A 24,378-nucleotide genomic window follows, 5' to 3' on the forward strand; every position below is an offset into this window, starting at 1 on the left:
TCTTCTCCTTTTACAAACAACAAATAAATGCGCAACAACTCGTGCCAACTTGTGCTAGGTGCACTCTCAAAATTTCTCCTCACACAAATTTCTTTTCTTCCCATATATCTCCTGTATATTACTCTGCGCTTTTATTTCTAACATTACATTCTAATTTAAACAAGTATATGGCCAAAACAAGTATCACTTGAAGATTGGAAAGTTGTAACGTTGTATGTTCACACATACAACCGTGGTCCCGCGATTAACTTGTCCACAGGTAAAAGTGAAACCTTGCCCAATAACCAGACACAATTCCTTCCTTTACCTGCATACAAATCAATCACAAGCACACTTGTCGAGATAGACGTTCCCCGATTCTTGTTTTGGCATTGCAGAGTAAAAACACTGAAAAAATATTTTTTTTTTCTGGTAGCAATCAAGCTTATTTAAACTAGGAGATATAGGTAAACTCTCAAAATTCAACTGGAACAATTTATTACAAACAAAATATAATGTTATATATAACAACAACAATAAATGTCCAAACCCCGAAGAAAGTCGTTTAAATATTTCAACTTCTTCAAAAACTTTCCAACAAATAATAATTCGAAAGATTAACATTAAATTTCCAAAGATTCACGAAAATACCCAATTCCTTGAACATTAATTTACCCAAAAAGTGTTATAAATTCCAAAAAGATACAATATTTCCCGTATACACATTTACTGTTCCCATGTACTGAAATTAACTTCCATTTCGGTACTCATTGACAAACCGGATCCAAGTGTTAAATTTTTGCTTTTTCTTTCCCAAAACTTACAATATTTCTCCGTTAGGTTAGGAATTACTAGTACTACGTCCACTCTCGTCTTAACTCGTTTATTCATCTATGAAAATTCCACTTAAAAATTTCTCCCTGTAAAGGTTTTAGCCTTGGCATAGTATATGATTATTGGGATCCGAACCCAGCATGCGCGATCCGAACCAATATATAATGGGATCCAAACCCAAGAATTGGGGATCCTATGCACTGCTCTGGAAAATAATGAGAGGACGAATAAATTTCAAATCTCCTTCCACTGCCAAAAGAGGTTAAATAATTCGTCCTCACTTCATTCCCCAGGACAGTACCAAGTTCAAGTCCAATTCTTCAATGTTGTACAAAACAGCACTCTACTTACCAAAACTGTAAGAAATTCCTACACATATACTATTCTTTTAGACATTCTTTAAACACACTAATTAAAGCTCTTTCATTCATGTAGTATTAAGCCAACCATTACGTAATACTAAACCTCGTTATCCGAAAGGGAATTTTAATGTTGTAACATGTCAAACTAAATTTAAGTTATTCCATTATACTATTAACACCCATCTCTCACCTTTCCAATCTTCAAGTGGCCGAGTTACCGAGCGTTTCCACCCAGCAGCTGCAGCCTACAAGTGCTGCCATCTCTTGAGATTCGAGGGAACTCCTCGTAACTAGCACTTATAACTGAAGTGGAAGGGCATCTAGTGAGTAGAAGCCGTATTACTTAACTCCTACCTTTACATTCAATATACAATATTATAATTCCTTCAGAAATATATATTTTTTTTTTATTTCTTCGACAGAAACGCTAATATACGTTACATATAGATCCGTCTGCCCATAAATTTAATTACATTCTTCAAAAGTATATGCGTTTAAGGAGAAGAATCATGATCTTAATTATAATTACAAATTCCATGCATTGCATGCTTATACAAAAATTTTACAACTTACAGTCTCCATCCCTCTATACCTTGAGGACGTGCTTTATTACAAGGATGCGACAGATCCGCGTACATATCTGTATCCAAATTCGGGTAAATGTTGGAAGATCGTCTTCCCTCATTCATTCGGACATAACCACAAAAAACATTAGGACCAAGACCACGGACAGCTCCTGCAGGATACAAACATTAAGCGACACAATTCACACAAATATATCACATATATAGATAAACAAGATAAAATAATCCTCCTTACAAATTTTTTTTTTTTTCTTTCTGTGTTACCTTACACCTTTCTGTGTTACCAAAAATTCTACGTACAACTTTTTATAAAGGCAAAAGATTCAGCATCATATATTTCAAAAGATAATAAATTCCGCAAACGATAAGTGAAAATAATTTCTGCACCATGCACTCAAACGAAATGCCGTGAGGCGTAAGGGAATGACATGCACAATCGTAGCGAATACTCAAAAATAGATTCAAAAATTTTAATGGTTATAATATACTTACATCATCTTATGTAATTAGGGTAATACTAATTTTTGATGTTCCTTTTCTCATGTTATATGCGTGGATACAATTATAACAATAACGTGTCTACATAAAGAATTTCGCAGCAGTAAAAAAAAAAAAAAAAAAAAAAAAGGTTTCGCTTGTCTTCGGATGTTCGGCGCCAAGTAGTTTGTCTCCCGCTAAATCTCTTCAGCTCTCGCTGTTCGCGTGGGTTTCACGCGTTAAGTGACGTAAGAGTGGACAGAGCTGTGATTGGCTGAAGAAGTGCTGATCAAGGTCACGACGCCGCTGAGTGATGAACACACACACACTCGCACATAGAAACGTCGTCTGCTAGCATATGCTAGTCCTTTTAAATTAAAAAGAGAATTAAACTGCTTGAACTGCATATTGCCAAAATGATGAATAAATGAGTTTATGACAAATGGCACCCGAACAGCTGATAGGTAAAGTTCTGATGAGACGTTTATCCTAAGAACCCTGGCAATACTGATAGTTTGTCTGCGTATGACGAGGACACACTGTATAAAGTTTGACGTACACATGGGTTGAGTTAGAGTTCACAAAACACTTCACTTCACTTACTGCTGCAATCACGATTATATAAAATGTTTTTTCAGTCCATAAATATGTGATATATAAATAAATGCATAGAAATATATTTATTATAGTCCTATTAGTTCAAATGTAAATTCACTCAATACTTAAAGAAATTGAATATTTAACACATACACTAAAATATTGCAAATAATATGAATAAAATAAGAAAACACTTCAAGCAATGAATTAATTTCAACTTTTAGAAACACTTTCACCTTTGCAATTAATTAAACATAAAAAGAAAAATGAATATTGAAATAAATGTAGATATATTTTCCAGTTCGAATAACAACACTTTACTGTTCATTTATAACACACTGTTTATACTTTTACTATCTGCACACGTCACACTGTCCATGTTGTCCACTATTCACAATCTACACCATGCTCCAGAACAATGTCCAGTCCATAGGCCAGCCTCTTCGTTCATTCTCTTCCCATTGAATAAACACTCGGCAATTAAATCTTTTGCTCCTATCCTCTTCCCATTGGATAGGGCTAGGTCCATCGGTGGAAGTTCTAGACGGTCTCTGCAGGCTATAATCCCCCCCCCCTTTTTTTATACAGGACTATTTACCAAAATTCGGCGCCAATATGAAGATGCATGGAATACTGTAACTTATTGCGTATAAACTTATTAACGTATAATTTGCATCTTCCTTTCTACCTTTTTTTTTTTTTTTTTTTTTTTTTTTTTGACTTAAAATGTGCTGCACTTATTTCCGCTGCATTCGTATTAAGTGGAGGTGAATAGAATGTGTGTTCTTATTGATTGGACCTACGTGTGTTCTGCCTTGTGTCGTATTCTTCGTGTATGGATATCAAGTGTATGTTCCTTACATGTTGCATGTAATTATTATAATAATGTTAAAATAACATAATTATGGTTAAAAGGAAGTTGACTTGGGATGGGTTAACAAAAGAAATGTAAGTATTTCTTCTTTCATTCTCCTTTTTTTTTTTTTTTTTTTTTTTCTTTTTCAAACCCCTTCATGAGTATCAACCACGACAAGCACGTCTCAATCCTCAACGCCTTCGTGCAACCCCATCGAATAAGTACATGGTACAAGATAAATTAATATTGAAATATACCTGTATAGGACATGATGCTGAATAAAATATATAGATATAGATAATATAATAAGCCTATAGATATAACCTTAATGATGACTGTCACATGAATACTATAACGAAGAGAGAAATAAACCAATATAAACTCGAATGATGGAGAATTATATTGAGGCAATGTCAGATGTCTACAGATGCCAACCTGTATCCATCTTAGGGATGGTCTGACGACTAAATGAAGAAGAGCCAACCCACAAAAACCATATAAACCTACCCACTGTAAGTACGACCACGAAGACACACAGAGATGTGGTTACAAACAAATTATACTAAGGAAACCCTATAGAGTTTTATAGAAGACAAAAAGAAAACGATGCACATGAAATTCATGGCGAAATGTGGTCGTAGGTCTTAAGGTAAAACTTCAATGTTGTTTCAATAACAACAAAAGGAATACTCTAATAAACGTGTATATTACTCTAATAACTCCTAACATATCTCTAAATTCAAAATGACTTCTTCGAAGTGCTAATAGTAATACTTCTCTAATAAACTCAATAACTTTCGCTCGTCTAAATAACCATGTTGCATATACCACAAAACATATCGACGAAAATGTTTGGTAATTTCACTATTCAGCGTCTTCTTTTCTTCTTTCGCTTACACCACGCAATCTTCGTTTGCTTTCTTCTTGATTTCCTTGGGTACGCTAATAAACTAGTCTTCGTTCGTTGGGATCCAATAGTGTTCAACTTTCTTCTCTTTTCCAACACTATATGCAAAGGTAGCAGATGACGTGACGGACTAGGTCGGATTACACCCCACTTTAACAATTTTCGGATCTCTTCACGCACTCCTTCCTTATATTTGTGCGGGATATCGTAAGGACGAGCAATGATGGGTTCATTTGTATCCACTTCTAATCGGTACTGAAATTTATTACACAGGCCAGGAAAACGGGCGAACACTTTCCTATGTTTCATTAACAACTGAAATAATTCTTCCTTCTCGTTTTCACTAAACAGCGTAGCGCGTGTAACTGCATCCCTTATTTCATCTACTGTGAAATATAGATCCAGTGGGAAGTCCTCCACTAAGTCACTAGCTTCAATTTTCTCTAAAGGCTCGGCGCACCCACTGCGGAATACATTCACCGTTCTCGCATAAAAATCATTAAGGTCCCTTATCTCGGCCAACACAACAATAGGGGCTACCTTGCACTTAATTTCACTTACATTAGCTACAATGACATTTTCACTATTTCTCTGTATTAAAGGCACTTCACCACTAATTCCTTGAAATTCAACACGCAAGTTACTTCGCTTAAAATCGATGACACTGTTTAATTTCTCTAGAAAGTTTGCACCGAGTATTACATCTTCATGCAGTTCTGGTAACACAAGAAATTCAACTGGCACTTCCACATTTTCAATTCGTACCGGTAAAATAACCTTTCCTTTCACGTTCTTTTTCTTTCTTCCTAGAAAATCGCACAAAACGATATGCTCTCCTTTTTGCAAATGCACGTTTGCTACACACTTTGTTACTTCTCGAAAAATATTGTACCGTAATAGGCATAGTTCTGATCCACTATCTAACAGACAGATTTTGGGTTGATCGTTTAACAAAATTTTTACTCTCATTGTATTATGACCTAATTCACATTTGATCACTTCTTCGTTATCATTGCTTATATCATCTTCTGCTTGTAAATCTTCCTCGTTGCACATACGTGGAAAAGTAATCCGGTTTACACTACTGAAATCCCTCCCCTTTGCAGTAACCAAGTGGGAGGGCGCTACTAGTTTAAAGGCACAGAACTCTGCGGGTAAAAACCACTTTGTTGGTATGGATATTGACGTTGCTGATTGTTACCGTTATTTACACCAGGACCTCTATTAAATGTTGGAAACCAATTATTATTTTGATTCGGACTACCTTGGGAAGTCGACGCACTACTTTGATTTTCGTTTGCCCTTGCACCTTGCGTTTCGTTTCGATTTTCATTTGCACTTGTATTTTGTCGGCCATTGCCTTGCGACTGATTACCACCGTTCGAGTTATTATTATTTCTATTCAAATTACCTCGCCGTCCACGTCTATGAAATTTCCTTTTCCATCCCTGTTTGAAATTCGGACGCGCACTATTATCACTATTCACTTCGCTACCGTGCTCCACTTTCACATTATTCACGCTAACACCGGTACCACCTTGCTGTTTCTGCTTATTATGCTGATTATCGTACATATTAGTAATTCCTGACAATCCTTCAATGGACTGCACACTCGCAAGGAACTGATTTATATTATCAGGCATAGAACCCATCATAGCTAATTGGTACCGCTTGGGCAGGAGAGTGATGATGTGTGACAACGTAATGGTTGGATATTCATACTCTTCCAGAGCTTGAATTTGACTAAAACGCTCTGTCACAAAATCAACAACACTACTATAACGTTTTGGATCAAACGGGATACAACGCAAGTTACGCAGACGCGTAGCTTTCACTAAGGGACTCTCAAATGCATTCTGAAACTCTATTACAAATTCTTGAAAAGTTTGACACTTCTTACCGTGTAAATCGTACCACTTAAGTGCACTATCTTTAAGAATCAGTGGCATGATCGTCAAATACTCGCTTTGAGGCACTCCAGCGAACGACATTTCTCTACCAAAATTTTCTAAAAATGCACTTGCACTTTCCTTCATCATATCACCTGAAAATGTAGAGAGTTGCTTAATGTCTGCTAATCGCAATGAACAACGCCTTGCTTTCACTTCGCTATTTCTTGCACGCTTAATACGCGGACTTTCTCTTTCAGTTTTGATTCTTGACACGGTTCTTCTTATTACGTCACTTTCCACCTCTGTATCAGACGCCGTTTGAGACTCACTGCTCGATTTCCTCTCGCGCTTCACACTGTGCACGGAACCTGTGTTTCTTTGTTACATATTACTTCCAGTATCATGGTGCTCATTTGCTAATTCTATACGCTGCACACGCTCTGATAATCGTTCCACATCTTGCTTAGTTTGTTCACTTAATTCACTGGCGCGGAGACACGTTTCAAAACACTGCTGGTTAAATTTACTCTGTTCGTGGCACACTTGAATACACTCTTGCACTGCTATACCGTATTCACCTTGTTTAGTCTCGCACTTCTGAATTCTGCTTTCACGGTACTTGTCGAGACTTTCGACCAAACGCAACCTGTTTTCATAATCATCCACTCTATTGTGACATTCATTTAGTTGACGCTGTTGGTCGTTTACTTGGCGCGTATTTTCTTCAACTGTGCCTCGAATATCATGCACGGACCCAGCTAATTCACGCACACTTCTACGTATGTCTTCACTCGTATTAAAACACTTTAATTCCACTGCTTCAATTCGTTCTATCAATTCATGCCGCACTGCACTAATACACTTATTCACATTGTTAATTTCACCTAACAAATCATCTTTACATTGGGATATGTTTTCACGACACTCGCTACGTAATTCATTGATATCATCTTGCATTTTCTGTTGGTTTACATTTATCGCCTCAACGCTCTCACTCACACGCTTTTGATTATCACTCAATTCGTTTTGGCTTTCTTTAATTTCATTAATTGATGCACTCAGTTCCCTTTGCATAGATAAGAGAACTGTTCTAAGATCACCCTCAGCCATGATGTTGCAAATATAACAAACTCGCTAACACAAATAATTGACTAATTTCTGCAAAAATCTAAGAATGCAAATAATAAAAATATTCTAATTTAGACAGGATTTAGGCTTCAATATGCAAGGATGAATGCACTGGACAAGGATACAATGACACGAATTTCATGTACTTATTAATTCTCTGAGATGGCGGCAAAAATTACGCAGCAAGTTTTGAACATCAAGAATACCTAGGCCTATGTTCATAAACACAAAACTGAACATTTATACAAAAAGAAAGGTTCCTGCTTCGACATATATATCCCGGCACCATTTTATAACGTTTACTCCATAGGATGGTGGTCCAAATAGAGCAAACATTATATTAGATAGTCGTAAATAGGACGTTTGCTTGAGTGTTGACGATGAAACAAGTTATCCGAAGAAAGCTCCTTTCAACGCCAACTACACATAAGCAAAAATTCTACGTACAACTTTTTATAAAGGCAAAAGATTCAGCATCATATATTTCAAAAGATAATAAATTCCGCAAACGATAAGTGAAAATAATTTCTGCACCATGCACTCAAACGAAATGCCATGAGGCGTAAGGGAATGACATGCACAATCGTAGCGAATACTCAAAAATAGATTCAAAAATTTTAATGGTTATAATATACTTACATCATCTTAGGTAATTAGGGTAATACTAATTTTTGATGTTCCTTTTCTCATGTTATATGCGTGGATACAATTATAACAATAACGTGTCTACATAAAGAATTTCGCAGCAGTAAAAAAAAAAAAAAAAAAAAAAAGGTTTCGCTTGTCTTCGGATGTTCGGCGCCAAGTAGTTTGTCTCCCGCTAAATCTCTTCAGCTCTCGCTGTTCGCGTGGGTTTCACGCGTTAAGTGACGTAAGAGTGGACAGAGCTGTGATTGGCTGAAGAAGTGCTGATAAAGGTCACGACGCCGCTGAGTGAGAGAACACACACACACTCGCACATAGAAACGTCGTCTGCTAGCATATGCTAGTCCTTTTAAATTAAAAAGAGAATTAAACTGCTTGAACTGCGTATTGCCAAAATGATGAATAAATGAGTTTATGACAATCCGAAAGGGAATTTTAATGTTGTAACATGTCAAACTAAATTTAAGTTATTCCATTATACTATTAACACCCATCTCTCACCTTTCCAATCTTCAAGTGGCCGAGTTACCGAGCGTTTCCACCCAGCAGCTGCGGCAAACAAGTGCTGCCATCTTGAGATTCGAGGAAACTCCTCGTAACTAGCACTTATAACTGAAGTGGAAGGGCATCTAGTGAGTAGAAGCCATATTACTTAACTCCTACCTTTACATTCAATATACAATATTATAATTCCTTCAGAAATCTTTTTTTTTCTTTCTTCGACGGAAACGCTAATATACGTTACAACAGTCAAGTAGAGAAAAAGAAAAAACATTAACACGAGTTGAATTCAAACTAAATTACAAAATAAAATTACAAACATATCCTCAATTCAGTAAAGATTCAATTAAGTAGGATATATCACTAAGAATTTACATATGTAGATCATAAAAATAAGCTTTAACATTTAAAGATTTAATAACATCTTTTACCAGTTTGGTAGAAAAGAATATTTGATCACTACAAAATTGATTGGCCATAAAAGTAACATTATTATCATTCACATTAATAACATCATTATGATAAACAGCTGCAAATTGTTTGGCCATGGCTTCAGATATCAGTTGAGGGTCGGAAAGAAATTCGTCATCAACTAATATTGCCTTATGTCCATCTTTACCATTTATTTTATTACTCGTGTACTTCCAAAATTTTTTAGGATTATTTTTTAAACTATTCTCAATCTTATTATAATATTTAGTTTTATCAATAGTAAGTTGCTTCTTAAAATCAGAACGAAGTTTAGAGAAAACATTATAATCTTGAAAAGATTGGGTTCTTTTATACTTCTTATGAGCATTATTCTTTTTTTTTAAGCAAATAAATTAAATTACGAGAATACCATCTCGGATACTTAGAAATTGATTTGGTTACTAGAGGAACATTGTTTCTGATTGCATTCAATATAACATCATTAATATTTTGGGCAACAAGATCAATATCTGTATTCAACAAAATATTGGCCCAGGGAAACCCTTGGATTTCTTTATATAAAGAAAGATAATCATCCTTTTGATATAACAAAAAGCTATCTCTAGGTATCTCCCCTATAAGAGATAATAATTTAACAGTAATCTCAATCGGATCATGATACTGATCGGGCGGAACCAGAGATACTACTGAATTATTAGATTGAACATAAGTGTTGTACAAAATTAAATCAAGACCAGATGTCCCTGAAACAACGTTGAAATTCATATCATCTAAAAAATTAAATAGGATTTTCGCCTTGGTTTTAGAATAATAGTTTATATCGTTTGATAGATTTCTATTCATCCAGTCAACTTTGGATATATTAAAATCACCAATAATCACTACTTCATAGTTCAAAAAGTTCACTTTGGAAACAATATAATTAAGATAATTCGTAAAACTTGTAACAGAATAAGTTGGATGAAAATAACAGCATGCCACTAATAATTTTTTCCCATTAGACGTGTCAATGTCAATCCAAACACACTCAATTTCAGATTCCAAATCAAATCTCCTTTGACAATTTATATTTGTTTTGACTGCTAGCAAAACACCACCACCTCTACTACACTGATCAATAGTATAATTCCTATCGGAGCGAAAACATTTATAAGTTTCAGGAAAATAGTCATCAGTATGCTGTTTATAATTAAACCATGACTCAGTTACAGCAATAATATCAAAAGAACAGTCGGCAACAGAAGAAAAGAATATATTACTTTTTGTTCTAAGTCCTCGAACATTTTGTTACAAAATATGGACTTCCATATTGAACTAGTTGTTGTTATTAACATTATTAATTTGAGTTTCAGAATTAGTTGTTAAAAGTTTGCCATAAAATGGACCAATTAATATGCCACTGGGCCAAATCATGGGATCATTAATAATCCCAAAGTCAGATTCAAACACTTCAACATGAAAAGAGGCATAAGTATCATACTTAGTTTTTAATCTAGTACATTTAACATAGGTTACATTTCTATCTCACACAATAGACTCAACATCACTTTCTTTTACTGATGAATCAAATCTATTAACAAATAATGCCCTTTTTCTACTTTTAGCAACCAAATCAATTTTATCAGAACCACTACCAGAAGTCAACTTACGTTGATTTTTATGTAAGCCGGTACTCAAATTCCCTCTATTATCTGTCTCTCTTGGTCTTTTATTCTCTAATCTCCTTTTATTACGTGAAATAACTTGAACCCATTGATCTTTGTTCGCATCAAACTCAACTTCATCCTGATTAGAGTCAGCAAATTGTATATTCTCATTTCTAGTTGATTCAGGAAAATGATCAGGATAACTTATATCTACAACCTTATGATTCTTTCGAGAAGGTTCAACTGATACCTTCCTCAAACAATTACAGGATTTATTCACAAGTAATTCATTAAGTTTTTCATTTTGAGACCTTAATTGCACTATTTCCTCTTTCAAACTTTCAAATTCCCTTAGAAATATTCTCTCCAGATCATTCAGTTTATTTTCAAAAATTTTCTCCAGAGAATCTTCCAAATTTGACTTTGGAAAATCTCCAGCGTTACCCTCTTTATGAGATATTTCAGATACACTTTCACCCTGTATACAATTATTACATAAAAATTCAGACAGCTGAATGGAACTACTGTCCATTTTCGAATATGATTCAACGCATGCAAAATGACACTTTATTTAACAAGTATTACATTTGATGGACTTTAGTCTACCATAAATGGGCTGACTACAAAAAGGACAATTCTCGCCAGTAGGAGCCATAATATATTGTCTATTGAATAGGTTATATAATTACATACATATATACAAGACAATTCTACACATTCCTGGCCCTAATGTGAGAACTAAAAAAGATTACACAAAATAAACAAAATTGCACAACGTTACACAATATTCACAAAAAATCGCTTCTCAACCTGCATTAGGATCTAAAAAGAAAGACCACACGACCCAGCCTACAAAGTGAGATGAGTATAGAGAAAAGATAGTAGTTCCCTTTTAGCCACTGAGAGCCCTTCTGCGACACACTTCCCACCATAAAGGTTGGAAGGCCGACTTATTGCCCACAGTGTTACCAGCCCAACCACGAGGAGGCAGGGACAGTCACTCAGAGATGGAAATTGGCCAGAAAGAAAAGGAAGACCTTAAAGAAAATGAATGACCACGGCCAAAGGCCGAGAAGCGATAATAATAATAATAATAATAATAATAATAATAATAGTAATTATTATTATTATTATTATTATTATTATTATTACTATTATTATTATTATTATTATTGATTACTTACCTTGATAAAATCTCTTTTCCTTCACCTTCTATCAAAGCGCGTACACACACACGCACTACAGAATTAATCACAATGTATCATGTGGTCTATACGGATACACGAGACATAATATATGAAGTACAATCAGCCCTATACAATTCACGTGACCAATGACGTAATTTCATTAAAACGTCGTATTCCATTCAATAAAGCTTGATTTTCCAACAGATCATTCTTCCTCACATATTTTATTTAATCCGGTCTTTCACCCTGCAAATTCTGTACCAATCGCGATGATCAAGGGTGCATTGTAGGACTACCTAAACCCCCTGAGATGCAATATAGGTCCATCTAATCCCTCTCAAATGATCTTTAAATTTTGCGGGTTCTTTATTTCACATTCCCAAATTTTTTTAAAATTTTGCAGGTAATCATCCTCTAGATGCTCCAATCTACACCTCTGGGGTGCAATACAACCCCCCCCCCCATCTAATCCCTGACAAATAATACACAAATTACACAACACACAAAGGCTATTAACCCTCTGAAGTCCAGCAGGACCAAGCAAAACGCAATATTTTAAAAATTCGAAAGTCATAACCTCCTATGCCGTGATCTACAGTGACCAAACAAAGCGAACATAATGTCACAGGTCACGTGACATCAAAATATTGCCCAAGAAAGAACCTCAATACAGAAACAAGAAAAAGCATGCCCTAAAAGAGTATGACACAGGAAATGCTGACTCAGCAAAGTCCAAAGTCACTGTCTGACAGACTCATATACATCTACTGCCGGGCTTATCAAATCTCCAGGTCAGTCATTGTAACAGATTTTCGAAGTTTCCCCTCAGTTTTACCAGGCAAATGCCGTGGTCGTTCCTTGCACCTGTATTTCTTTCACATTGTTATGCTTGCTCATTGTGAATGATCCCAATGTAAATTGGTTAGCCTTGTAGGTTATTATTTAGATGTATTCTACTAAATATTTATTTAAACATTAAATAAATAAATAAAATGATCTTACCTGATTTCTCCTCAGATTCCCTTTCATGGTTGTCGCTGGAGCATTTCTGCAAGTGTTTCTTCATCCTTGTAACTTGCCCTTCTAGTTCAAGTCCACATTTTCGCACCTTACTCGTCTTCCTTTCTGTTACTTTTTTTTTATTATGTCGAAAAAAAGTCCACACTGTATCGGGCTTTCGCCCTATTTCGAAAGTATCCATCGAAAGAAACTAAAATGTTCAATTTCCTGATGCAATACGATAAGTTACGCTATTAAAACCAAGTATTACGGGGAAAGTTCTTAGGTCGGTGTACTTACTACTAGAATAATCAGTATCTGATTTCCTACTACTGAACAGCAGAATGGGAATTCCACCCATTTCATTCCAACAACAATAGTATACTCGCTTATTCGGAAATCGGGACTGTCCCGTTTCATTATAAATTTCGGTGGTCCGGTCAGTAAATTTCTTAAATCGGGAAACTCCCGCCTTAGCCATTGGGAAAATCCCGTTATTACTTTAAATGCAATAAAATCTTAACCTTCCGGTAGTCGCGCCCGCCTCTGTCACACGAGTAGTCGCGCGTTGTACTTTTTACAACACCTCACAATAAACATGTTGTTGACTCAATATATAATAATAAATCAATATAAAATATACAATATGTTAATATATAATAATATATACGTAACTGACCGAATTTATTGAATGTGTCGTTTGTATCTTTTTTTTTAACTTTTGAATGTTACTGTGGGGACACAATATGAATATATTATAAACTTATGAATGAATATATGGGATATTGATTAACAAATTTTGAGAATTTAATGACAATATTTATTATTTACTTAAACAGAATTGTCAAATACAAACTACAACCTGAAAAACAGTTTTCACAGTGATTTACCAGTTCATCAGTTCTTACAATTCATCGGCTGCACCATCTTGTTCACCACACCTCATACATACAGTTTGCCTCTGCATATGTGTCTTGCATACAAGACAAGCACACTTATCACACTTCATAGAAACTGATGAATTTTTGCCCCTCCCACCTCCCCCTCTTCCCACACACACACATAGAACCAGCCGGTACCTCATTTGTTTGTTGGAGGTCATTGGAAGTAGAAGCTTGTTCCGTAGGTTCGTTTATGTAGCGCTCCAGTAAACAGAAATATCCTTAGGCAACGATTTTATTTGCGCTCTACTTGCCAGATGCCCTTTCAGTAGCTCCATTGCAAGATCTTTCTGGATTTTTTTTCTTTGAATGTTTTCAAGATCATTGAAGGAAAGAATAACTCTAGCGTTTATGCTAGCAGTATTTATCAATACATACAAAATTGCTTGATGCCATCGCCATGTTATCCAGCTGTACACATTTTGTCACGTTTGTCCACCCCCACCTTTAGTCATATTATAGTCAAGAATGATCTCCGGTTTACCCGTAGCTGGGTCAGTAGTTTTCGTGTCATGCATAGATGAGACGAGAACGACTGCTTTGTTGACCTTTGTAACGTACAGAACAATTGTTTTGTTATTCTGCAACCAAATTCTGAAGTGTGTGGCGGTCCTGGGTTCAATGCTTGCTCGTCCCTGTTTGAGAAAGCCATTTTGTGGCGGTATTTCGTTTATTACACACTGATACATTTCGCTACTTTATTGTTAAAATATAAGTGGGTGGGTGAGTGATAATACAGTGTTTTTGTTTCAGTGGTTAGGAACATTACCATCATAATAGCCTTGCACTATTGTTCACTTAGCGGGTCCCCCAGCTACACCCCGCCCGGATCCACCATGCAGTAGTACCGTCTTTATAGCATACCGGACCCGCGCACAGATACACCTAGTGGCACCCACAAAGTTAACCGGTCATAACCATCACTTCCAACCCACTTACCCAGAATTCGGAGACTAGAATGTGCTCGTGTAACCCAGTGTAAGGGCACAATATTAAGCTGTATTTACAACGTTAACACTAAGTATTTAATTACACTTATGAACGGAACATGAAGTTACTAGTTTACTTAAAACGCTTCATTTTCATGCATACAGAAAATTAAAGAAAACGCAAAAATATCATGCATATCTAGAAATTTAGATATATATATAATTCAACTAAGCATTGTTAACACTTGTGTAATTATTTGTATTCTAATCGTACGATTATATCCTTACCTAAGGCCCTGTTTTTTTCGCGATTCACGATCACGTAAACATCTTCTTAGAGGGAAAAACCCTATTTTTGCTATACTTATCTCTTCAATTGTCTGTGTCCAACCTCTTTTCAGGTAAGAAACGCTGCACTGTTGGTAACCTTCATTGTATTTGATGAATTTTACTTTCGTTTCACAGTTTGTTAGAAATAATATTTTTAAGAACTTCTTTTATCGAGACATTCACATTATTTTAACAAACTTCTTTCACCGTCGTCCATCTCCGACTGAATTCACTGTTGCCAGTCCCTCCTCACTCCGATGCTCTCAGCCACCAACACCACGCAATGGATAACGTAATAGTTAAAAATAGCCATGAAGCACTATGGTTAAGAATGCAGAGGGAGTAAATTTTATAACCATATTTGTAGAAGTGAAAGGATTTTCTCCGTCGCAAAGACGCACACGTACATATGCACTTTTGTCTGTTTGCGAAGAGAAATTTCTCAGAGCTGTCTTTGTACGAGGTTTACTTAGAAAGTTTTATTTTTTTTAACTAATAATAAATGAGTTATTCTTTAATGTTATAAGTGCTCACTGCTCGCTGCTTATTTGGCAGAAAAGATGGGGAAATTTCCGTCTTGTTCTTCTTCAAAGTACCAGTCATAGTTATTTGTTCCGCTAGCATATCCTCAACAAGATGTATACTAGTGTACCAATTGTCAATTGTCACAATCTTGTTTGACTTTTCGATGGAAACAACCAGTCTTTTCACTATATCCTTCGGTTTATTTCAAGCTTCATCAGAGCCACGTGGCTGCTTGCTGCAGTAGACCTCTAAATTACTGCGGAAAAATATTTTGGCATCACACATAGCAAACATTTTGATGCCGGCTTAGATGGCATAGACTGCACAAATGAGCTACTCTCTCAGAAAAGATGTAGCATTTAATCTATGGTGACTAGTTCACTGGTGTTGTAACTGTCAATGTGTTGTAGCAGGGGCGTCGGTAGCATGTGCCGAGCGTCCGGCCTCTGCTACAGGTAACTCTTCGAAGTAGGGATTCGAGTAATTTTCTTTGAAATGACTGAAGAAACAATTGTCCTCTGCTACTACTGGTTTATTGAAGTCTAAACTAATTACAGTTCTCCCAGATACTAAGAATAAAGTAAGATAGGTAAAATGTTCAATAGTTACAATTCTTAGAAAAGTCCCAAAGCGGGCTGCGAACACATCTTGAACTCGGAGTATATATGTGGCAATGGGGAGGACGAAACTTGCTCAGTTCAAAAAGATTTAGAAATAGAAAGTGAACAATACAACCTGAGTAATGCTGGCAGCTGGTGTTGATAATGATGGTTGACAGTGGAGGCGGCGGCGGCAGCGGCCCCAATTAGCAGAATACTTAGTTGAACACTAGAGACTGACCCAATATAAAAGGTGTAGTGCGTTTATATAGGGGGTTAGTATTGCCAAGATGTGACCGCTTTGAGTGCACATCCTTGACTTGATACAAGTTTTTTTGTAATTGTCCTAGTTCCTTCTCTGCTTCGCAATTACTGAAGTTATCATGAATTTGAAACTGTCATGCGATTTGGGTTGGATGTTAACGTGGTTCCTTTTGATGGAAATTTACATGTTCCCTTTGTGATAACTTATAGTTACATTAACTGATAGTTTCAGTGGATAAGCAATCCAGCGCATGACAGACATGTGATTGGCAAGTGTATCAGTAATGCCAAAATGATGAAATGCATAAAAAGGAAGAATAAAGGAGGATGAGGGCCTTGAAGGGGACCAAACAGAAAAAAAGAAAAGGAAAAAGGGGTAAGACCCAGCTGTCTACTACACCTCCCTCCTAAAAAAGGAGAGGGGGAGCGATCCGTCACTCCAGTAATAGGAAAGCGGAAGAAGAAACTAGTCCAGAGTACAAATCTGAAAGTAAGAGGGCACATATAGTTGATGCTGCTCATATGATGTTGATACAAACACAAAAATATTTAAGTGATTAAGCGTGGTCACTATTACCAGGTTATTGTACTTTGAATGGGAGAGAAGTGGATCATTACTATTAAGTATTCTAGTATATATAACAAATTGTATAGAATTAACGACTTTTCAGAGTCGGTCCACGTTTTTTAGTCTTAACAGAAGGCAACTCCTCTAATTCATGTAAGCTAGTTTGACTATGTGTTAGTTCAGACATTTTTACCGAGGCTACATCATAATTTGCCTTACTAGAACGAATTTTATTAATGATAGTCGGTTTAAAGCAAATTGTTTTCATACAGTTATCATCAGTACAAGTTTTCGAAATCCATTTAAGACATTGGCTTCTTTTACAACAATATAATAATACCAATAAAAGTATAATAATTGCACCAATATATGCATAAATTGATAATTGTGAAATGCGTTTAGAATGATATAGTTTCCACTCCTGTTCAGTTATTGCATTATCGATATCATCGATTTTATGCGAAGCTAGTTTAAGATCATCTAAATTGTTTATTACATGCTTTAATAGAATATTTAAAGAGATTTCATCAATGGAGAAAGTTTCACCATGAATTTCGCAACAGTCAAATGAAATATTTAATTTGGGAATAAGATTTTTGTTTGTTGCATTTACCTGATAAGTGCTATGAGATTGTATTAATGTTCGTAATCCATATCCCTTGCAATTTGGATTAAGAGTAATTTTACCTATGCCTGTAATAATAAGATCATAAGGTTCCTGATGTGAACAAAGTGTTGTTAATTTCTCTGGTTGTGGCGCTACAAACAGCCATTGATTGTTCTTTAATTGAGTCCATAAGGTTTGTTCTAACACTGCAATGCGTCGATTACAATCCGATGGTACATCTCTTACATATTGCAATAATTTAATTTCACACTCATCATGAACGTGTGTTGATAAAATAGGAAATGTTTGTTTACATATGTACCATTCATTATTTAATTGTTTACAAGAGGTAAAACTACTCACATCTAATTTAGCATAGTATTGTTTCGTTATATCAACAATTAGAAATTTCCTTTCTGGTTGAATAAAAAGAAATCGAGAAGTTGAATTCGTAATATTAATTGGAAGAGGTAACAATTTATAAGTATCAAATTTTAAATGTTCTACAAGAGGTAAGCTTATTACATATCCTAGGACATTATTATATATAAATACATTCAATGTCATTACCTTTTGAAGTAAATAACCATATGAAACTGAAGGAGCAAAGGGAAGCGTAAGACCTTGAGGAAGACTGGGTGCGGATGCCTGGAAATGGGCAAATACCAGTCCAGGACGAATAATATGAGGTTGAAGAATTCCCTTCTGAGCATTTATTATAGCCTGGAGTATCATTTCATAATCTTGTCTAAGGTCTCTTAAAAGTTTATCGATCTTTTGGATATTTTCATTTAAAAGCACACGCATCTCCAGTCTGAGATAGGCGTGAGTTATTCGTTTATCCCGTTTATTTAATTCATCAATGAGGTAGTGAATTGATTGGTTTAATTGTTTTTCATTTTCTTCTACGACCGAAATAGTACCATTGATAGTTTGCAATGTACTCTTAACTACTAACATTTGTCCTTTAGCTAATTTTAAAAAGTCAATTTGTTCTTGTTCCAGTTTGTTTATTTGACTAGTATAGTATTCGGCATCCTCGGCATCCAGTGTTCCGAACAGGGTCTTGCTCAATGTTCCAATAAAATTAAAAAAGCCACGCTTTGTACGCTCTGTTGTTTTAGCTTCGGTTATTTGCCTAATTATCATTTGTGATTCAGGAATGAATTTTAGTTTTTGATTTATCCCATTTTCTAAAGTAGTGGTACAACTGGTTTTGTTGTTTCTTACCAATTTACGTTGACATAAATATTGAGTAGATTGAATATATTGAAAAACCTTTTGGAAATTTAAATCTAGCCGAGATATATTTACATAGGTTACAAGCTTCCATTCAGTATTGTAAAGTTGGGTTAATCCTTGGTATTCGTAATACAAGCCAGGACTGTCTTGGAAACGCTCCATTCTCGCTTGAATCGCAATCGTCACAGGTGTGACGAGACCCATACTTAAGAGTATCAACAAGAACATACTGACAGTCTGTAAATAAAAAAAATACCATATTCTAGAAAGTCGATACAGTCTAATGTCGATACAGTCTAGTAGTAATGTTTCAGTCTATTTGCATGAACCTTAAGGGTAGTATTGCGTTTGGTCTGGATTATACAGTTAACTCCGTCAATTCTAAGTAATTTGTAAGGGCCTATCCAATAGGAGGATAATTTACTCGATCGTCCACGGCGAACCGTGTCGTCATAAAGTAGTACTAACAAGGGAACCTTCCGAAAATGATAGTTGCAGTGAAAGATGTGACCTATGCCAATTGAAAGAGCTGTAACAGAGATGTTCATTCCCAAAAAATTAGCTGCCCATAGCAATAGGTTCAAGAAATATAAGGGGTGGAAGTTCGGGAAACAGCAAGGTTGGACAAGGGGGGAAAAGTGCAAATTCCGCAAAAAAGGGGGGGCACGGCAAAATACAATGCTGACAAGTGATGTATAGAAAGAGACTTGCCACAATAGGGAACAAATGAAGGCCACCAGTGGGGTTAACAGTGTTGCCAACTGCATTGAAAAGTACATGTTTTGCAAAGAGCACTATATGAAGTGAGTGCAATATTCAGTGTCAACCTGTCATGTAGAACATAAGATATGACGTGTATAATCAGTGGTACAATCTAACAAAAGAGAATACAAAAAAACAGAAGTACGAAAAATACGGAAAAGACGAAGTTAGCCATAATACGCCACATTTGGTCACGAGCTGTGCATATTAGAATGAACAAAACAAGAAACACCGAATATGCAGGAAACCGACGTACCTAGAGTCGAAAAGAAAAACGAGTTCCAAAATTGGCAGCACTGGCAATGAAAATCCAGACAATTCTAATATAGTTAGGCCACTCGCTTCACAAAAAGAAAGTTCCGGCAACACGCATTAGCCTTCGCATCATTTGTACATGCTCGTCCACATTGTAGGCTACGTTCAATTGTTCGGTGAGACAATGATCCAAACAGAAGATACATTTGCAGTGAGCACAGCGGAATACTGCCAATCCGTCACATATGGTAGAATGATCGCCTGTGAATGTCTCGAAACAGTACTCTAGAGGTGTCGGAACCTTTGCTGGTCTTTATATCACATATCCAAAGCAAACATAATGAAAGGCTTGATCTGCTGTGTGTTGCTGTCTGCAGTACTATCACCGCCTATATGATATATTCAGAGTATCCCACCTAACTCTGCGACTGAAATAGTTTCAAAGCGAAAAAACGTGACACATCCAGTTGTGCGGGAATGTACCCACGTCACCGGGCCACAAACTTCTGTGAGACGCAAGTGCCCCAAAGTCCCCCATCATAGGGTCCCAGGGACCCCAACTTCAAAATTTCAAATAGCACCATCGGTCGTTATATTTCTTTCGATAAATCTTGGAATATGCAACAACGCATATCAGAAATATTTACTATATGGGATTTCAAAATGGCCGCCAAAAATATCTGCTCGGTGACAAGAACAACGTGCATTTTTGACGACCATTTTGAAACCCGTGTTTCATATAGCAAGTGTTTCTTATAGGCGGTGTTGTATCTATCCAGAGAAATATCATCCGCCCCCTGTTCCCATTTGAAATTTTGCGGTTGACCCCTCGAGCCTTTGATGGGGGCCCTGGGGGACTTGCTTCTTACAATGTTCTCTTGGCCCTCGACATGAGTACATTCCTGTGCAATTGGATTTGCAACATCTCTTTTCGCTTCGCAGCAATTTGAGATCACAATATTCGATGCCATGTGAAGACACAACATATATTTGTGGCGGCCATTTTGAAAAACATGCTTCATATAGCAAATGTTTCCTATAGATGTTGTTGCACATCTATCGAGAGAGGTACCACTCGGTCCCTGTTGCCATTTGAAAATTTGAAGTTGGATCCTGGGGCCCTATGACGGGGATCCTGGGAGCACTTGCTTCTCACAGACTTTTATCACCCCCTGATATTGGTACAATCCTGCACAACTGGATCCGTCACATTTTTGTTCGTTTCGCAAATCTTTCAAATCACAAAGTTTGGTGGGACACCCTGCATATTCTAACATACGACCCAACCATGACATAATGTTCACTACTTCAATTATCGGTTGTTGGCTCAACCCAACCATTTCATGTTCCCCGACTTGACATTGCCTCAATCACTCTAGCATTGATGCATTCCGAGTGATGCCTGTTGCCGGAATTTTATTTTTGTGAAGCGAGTGGCCTAACTATATTAGACTTGTCTGGATGTTCATGGTCAGTGTTGCCAACTTTGGAACTCGTTTTCCTTTTCGACTCTAGGTACGTCGGTTTCCTGCATATTCGGTGTTTCTTGTTTTGTTCGTTCTAATATGCACAGCCCGTGATCAAATGTGGCGCATTATGGCCAACTCCGTCTTTTCCGTATTTTTCGTACTTCTGTTTTTTCTATTTTCTTTTGTTAGATTGTACCACTGATTATACACGTCATATCTTATGTTCTACATGACAGGTTGACACTGAATATTGCACTCACTTCATATAGTGCTCTTTGCAAAACGTACTTTTCAATGCAGTTGGCAACACTGTTAACCCCACTGGTGGCCTTCATTTGTTCCCTATTGTGGCAAGTCTCTTTCTATACATCACTTGTCAGCATTGTATTTTGCCGTGCCCCCCCTTTTTTTGCGGAATTTGCACTTTTCCCCCTTTGTCCAACCTTGCTGTTTCCCGAACTTCCACCCCTTATATTTCTTGAACCTATTGCTATGGGCAGCTAATTTTTTGGGAATGAACATCTCTGTTACAGCTCTTTCAATTGGCATAGGTCACATCTTTCACTGCAACTATCATTTTCGGAAGGTTCCCTTGTAAGTCTACGGGTGCAAACAAGGGTTTAGTAACTGTTTTGTCGTAATGTTCCTTACTTTTTTCCTTAGATTGTCTTAGGTTACGTCGGGCTATGTCATACATTGTCTGCATTTTATCTTTCAGAACTTTAACGTAATCGTCATAATTGTAATTTTGTTCTATTGGTTTTTGCTGTAAAACACCGGGAATAGAAGGTCTTCCGAACAACAATTCGTGAGGTGAAAACGAAGTGGTTTATGGGGGGATGTATTTAATGCAAATACTGCGTATGGTAACCAAGTGTCCCAATCAGTCTGTGTCTCAGAGACATAATGCCGAAGTATGGCAACTAAGCTCTGGTGCATTTTTTCTATGGATCCATGGGATTGAGGATGATACGCGGTTGAATATATTCTTTCTATACGTAAGAGTTTACAAACCCTTCGGAATAAATCACTAATAAAACTACTCCCTCTGTCTATAAGTAACACTGAAGGAATACCGTAACGTAATACAATATGTTCTACAAATGTTCTACTAATAGTATCAGCATCCTGCTGTGCTATGGGTATCGCTACTATATATTTCGTAAGGTCATCCTGAAAAGTTAATACGTATTTATTTTGATTAAGTGTGGGGGTGAGAGGCCCTACTATATCCATGAGACATTTGTCAAAGGGTTTGAGTGGAGTGTCAGTTACTACTAAAGGCCTTTTTTGTTTTATTATGGGTTATTTTGTTTTTCTGACATTCACATGTTTTGATGAATTGTTCTACATCGGTTCGTAAGGTAGGCCAATCATTTAACGAATAGTTATTTAGTAGTAAGTGTTGTTTTATTTTACGTAAGGTACGATCTCGTTCTTGATGTCCTGCAATTGGGATGCTATGAAATTCCTTCAAAATTTGTAATTTAAGTTGTTCCGTCAAAGTCTCTGTCTGTGGTTCATTAGTTTCATCTACGTTTAATTGTACAGTATAAGCCCGGCTGAGCGCGTCTGCCGGCAGATTTTGCTTTCCAGGGCGGTATTTAATTTCATAGTCAAATTCCTCAAGTTTAATTCTCCATTTTAATAATCTCGAACTGGGATCTTTGACATTGAAGATCCAAGAGAGGGGTTTGTGATCACTGAAGATTGTAAATTTTCTACCTAAAAGATATGACCGAAAAGTTCTACAAGCCCATACTATAGCCAAACATTCCTTTTCTGTTGTACTGTACCTACGTTCTGCTGAATTTAAAACTCGCGATGCATATGCAATAGGATATTCTTGTCCGGGTTCGCCCTGCGCGAGGGTAGCTCCATGGGCTACTGAACTTGCATCTGTACTAAAAAAAAGGTTTAGTGAAATCAGAATATCTAAGAACTGGATATGACGTAAGCTTTTGTTTGTGTTTCAAAAGCTTGTTGTTCGGGTTCGTTCCATTTAAAAGCTTTACATTTTCTGGTTAATTCATGTAGGGGTTTGGCTATGTGACTAAAATTTTCTATGTAACGATGGTAAAAAGTACATAAACCAAGGAAACGCTGAACTTGTTTTGTTGTTTTTGGTACTGGATACTCTGTAATTTTCTCAATCAAACGTGGATCAGGTTGTACGCCTTTTTGTGATAGGATATGGCCTAAATATACTACTTCGGATTTTAAAAATTCAGATTTAGTAGGTTGGATTTTGAGATTATGTTCTCCTAATCTATCAAATATCTCTATAAGTCGCGACAGGTGGGAGAAAAGGTCATGACTATGTACTATAATATCAAGATAAACATAACATTTCAGGCCCTGTAGGCCAGCCAACACCGTATTGGTAAGTCGTTGAAAAGTTGAAGGTCCACCCTTTAGTCCAAAAATCATACGTCGAAATTCGTAATGATTGTCAGCAGTGGTAAACGCAGTTTTGGGTCTGTCTTCTTCACGCAAATTTACTTGTAGATAGCCTTGGGCTAGGTCAATTGTGGAGAAATATTTTGCGTTCCCTACCTGTTCTAATATCTCTACGATATTAGGAAGAGGATAACTGTTCCCCACCGTAATAGCGTTCAGTTTGCGCAGGTCTGCCACGACCCTAAAACGGGGTTTACCACTTGCGTCTAGTTTTTTGGGAATGACCAATAAGGGGAAATTCCAAGGGCTTCGACTGGGTTGAATTATGTCCTGATCTAATAGTTCTTTTATCTGTTTTCTAATTTCTTCCTTATGTACTTCGGGTAACCTATAGTTTTTTTGTGTTATTACCGTGTGTTCATGTTCTGGTAATAATCGAATTGCATGTTCAGTGGTGGAAG

General features: G+C 36.5%; 1 protein-coding gene across 1 annotated transcript in view; it reads left to right on the forward strand.

Moving 5' to 3' along the window:
- Window positions 1-24,378, forward strand: part of Dbp45A (putative ATP-dependent RNA helicase Dbp45A) — a 134,977-nt gene that overhangs the window by 74,844 nt on the left and 35,755 nt on the right. The window lies entirely within an intron of this gene.

Source organism: Thermobia domestica, chromosome 14 (assembly GCF_964235325.1).
Source record: "Thermobia domestica chromosome 14, izTheDome1.hap1.1, whole genome shotgun sequence".
Classification (NCBI taxonomy): Eukaryota; Metazoa; Arthropoda; class Insecta; order Zygentoma; family Lepismatidae; genus Thermobia; species Thermobia domestica.